Source organism: Sinocyclocheilus rhinocerous, unplaced genomic scaffold, assembly GCF_001515625.1.
Source record: "Sinocyclocheilus rhinocerous isolate Xijiao unplaced genomic scaffold, SAMN03320098_v1.1 scaffold1456, whole genome shotgun sequence".
Taxonomy (NCBI): Eukaryota; Metazoa; Chordata; class Actinopteri; order Cypriniformes; family Cyprinidae; genus Sinocyclocheilus; species Sinocyclocheilus rhinocerous.
Genome location: NW_015630970.1, coordinates 127799 through 131151, shown reverse-complemented (window position 1 = coordinate 131151; position 3353 = coordinate 127799). Strand labels below are relative to the sequence as shown.

Here is a 3353-nt window from a genome sequence, read left to right as displayed (position 1 = left end):
CATTTGACTTGATCTTAAAAAAAAAAAAAAAAAACTTTGCTTTCACCTTCCTTAATTTCTCCCTGTCCTATAAGCGAGCTGCTGAACAATGCCTGAAACTTTGTATTGTCACTTGCACAATCGAGGCAGTGTCGCATCGTCACTAAAGTTTATACATTGCATTTCTTTTTAATTCTTGCCAGTGTTTAAACTGTTCAGCACTCGCACGCTCTCCTGGAGACTGAGCGCTCATGCACACTCGAAACGCACACACATAATGCCAGGATAAGTCCGTTTGCAGTGCGTATGCGGTGCGTATTTCTCTCGCGCTCATGTTAACGGATTAAAGCGTTCACACTGCACACGGTTGTGTCCGGCAGTGCATCCAGGAGCGGTGCGTCTGCAGCAGTGCAGAGATCGTTTCCGTTGCACACGCTGAATTAAGTAACAGCGCATTGTTTGCGGAAAATATGAACATGGATTGACACTAAAATGTAGTAATTACACCATAAATGCAAATAATTAAAGTCTACTGTGTTTCACAGTCAACACATATGGCTTTTTGGCTAGGTTTAAAGGAAAAGAGCACTTTTAGATAAACAAGGCAATAATAGATGGCACTGGTGGAGGAAGGTAAACAAAGTTCTTTATGAACGCAGGATTCCTTGTAAAGAAGATTTAAATGCAAAAGAAAAGGAAGTAGAGCTGACTGTTTCTGTCAATGGTAAGTTTAACCCTAAAAATGGCAAGACCATAAAGAGACATCAGAAAATTAATTTATTGCTACTTTTCCATCTTATTGGGACACAAATAATACAACTTGATAATTATTTTCAAAACATGACTTTTAATTTTGATTTTAAAGTTTGTATCCCACAGGATACGTTGCCACTTTGGGGGTATAAATTCACTGAAAACAGAACACTTGTTTATCAATGCTTGTTACAACATGGTTGTAATTCCTGAACGCTTTGGAATACAGACCTAAGGTTGGTCTCTTTTTAAAGAAGACACATAGCAGATTATTGCTGAAGTGAAAGCATTTCAAAAAAAGAAAGTATAAAAAAGTTATAGAAGTTTAAATTTGCAGTAAAGATAATGCAGTATACTATTTTTTTACATTTGTATATAAAATAAATACTTTATAAAATATGTTGCACTTCAAATTGCTATAAAATCTAAGCCATATGTCTAACCAAGTTATGTTCCAAATTTGAAGGTGATATCACCAAAATTGTGGTTCCTGTGAGATTTTGTTTGGGCGCTATACCAAAAATAACCACTGGGTGACACCCAAACTCTATTGAATTCTTTTGATGCAGTTTGCTGTCACAAATCAATCATTTTCTGTCACAACATCACTTCTATTACAAAACAGTCACCAAATATGGAACCTGATCTGTCAGACCTTTCCAACGATATGTGTTTTGTCAAGATTACAAAAAGATTTGATTTTCTAAAACACAAGCCACAAAATCACAGAGTATATATATATACAGTGGTGTGAAAAAGTGTTGGCCCCCTTCCTGATTTCTTATTTTTTTGCATGTTTGTCACACTTTAATGTTTCAGATCATCAAACAAATTTAAATATTAGTCAAAGATAACACAAGTAAACACAACATGCAGTTTTTAAATGAAGGTTTTTATTATTAAGGGAAAACAAAATCCAAAAATACATGGCCCTGTGTGAAGAAGTGTTTGCCCCCCTGTTAAAACTGGTTTATCACACCTGAGTTCAATTTCTCTAGCCACACCCAGGCCTGATTACTGCCACACCTGTTCGCAATCAAGAAATCTCTTAAATAGGAACTGCCTGACAAAGTGAAGTAGACGACGAGGGCGGTTGGCGACACTAGGATGTGACTGGAGCAGAGATGGAAGGAAGTGACGTAGGATCAGGAAGTGAGCTGGACATAGAGGATGAATGTATTGGCGGGGAGAAAGGAGGTAAAAATGGAAATTGGAACATAGTAGAAAATCGGAAAAGGAAAAAAAAATGGAATCAACTTTCTGGTTCGGAAAGTGAAAGGGAAAGACAACAGGAGAAAAGGAAAAAGGAAGAGTTTAAGGTAATGATACATTTCTTGTCCGATAATATGAATGCATTGAACCCACTGAAAATAACTAAAGCGATCAAAGAAGAGATCGGGAAAATCGAACATGCGAAAATGTTACGGAATGGAAAGTTGCTACTTTTTTGTAAAGATAGCAGACAACAAAAACAGGTACTAGGCTTAAAGACATTAGCAGGGAAAAAAATTTCGTGTACACTGTTGGAAGAGAAGAAATGGATGAAGGGAGTAATAACAGGGGTCCCAACAGATGTATCAGAAGACTTTTATCTTTTACTAATATTTAAATTTGTTTGATGATCTGAAACATTAAAGTGTGACAAACATGCAAAAAAATAAGAAATCAGGAAGGGGGCCAACACTTTTTCACACCACTGTATATATATGTTTTTATATCTTGATTTATACCCCTAAAAGAGCGATGTATCCCCTGAGATACAAACATTTAGAGACAGATTACAAAAAATGTAAGCATTTAATTCATAGAATTTCAATGTAAACCTAATAAGCTAATGCTGAACAACCCTAAAAGAGCGATGTATCCCCTGAGATACAAACATTTAGAGACAGATTACAAAAAATGTAAGCATTTAATTCATAGAATTTCAATGTAAACCTAATAAGCTAATGCTGAACAACAGCTTTTTAAACGGGTAAGTCCCCTCCAACGTGTGTAAATATGTGACAACTTTCGCAACTTTTATCAGAGGGTGAGTAGATTTTCCACTACAGGCGGCCAGGCAGGTTTAAATGCTGCCCGTGAGCTAAACAAAGAATGTATGAACAAAATCAATATATCTAAATATTCACAGCAAACACCCTTTCAACATGAATCCAAGAAATGAGACCTACACTTTCCCTGCCTCTCCCCACAGCCTCTCAAATGTTTGTATCCCACAGGATATGTTGCCAGTTTTAGGGTTACATTTATGTTTGTGATAACTTAAGAAAAGGAGTTTAAATGTTTTGCCACTTGCTTGAGCATCTTAATATATAATTCTAGAAGTAAATGCAAAAGTAATAAGCATCGAATAATGTGGTGCTTATATTTATTGCCTTTAAACACGTCTATGAAAGATTGCATTACTGTACTGTGTAAAAAAAAAGAATCACAATGCAGAAAAAGCATTTTCAGTGACAGTGTTTGGATTTGAAATCAAAATAATGGATAAATGTTGTGTTTGTGGTAAACAGCCACGGATCAGAAGCGGACTCCTGTGTGAAAGCATGCAACAATTGCACAATTGTAAAAACAAAAATGCACAGCATGATCAAACATTTAGGTGAGATAAATATATA

At 35.8% G+C, this 3353-nt stretch overlaps 1 long non-coding RNA gene across 1 annotated transcript in view; it reads left to right on the top strand.

The window, feature by feature from the left end:
- Window positions 1-340, top strand: part of LOC107740756 (uncharacterized) — an 8231-nt gene extending 7891 nt beyond the window's left edge. Inside the window, exon 3 of the long non-coding RNA XR_001640120.1 lies at window positions 329-340. This is a non-coding gene — a long non-coding RNA (uncharacterized LOC107740756). The remainder of the gene's footprint in view (window positions 1-328) is intronic.
- The last annotated feature ends 3013 nt before the right edge of the window (window positions 341-3353 follow it).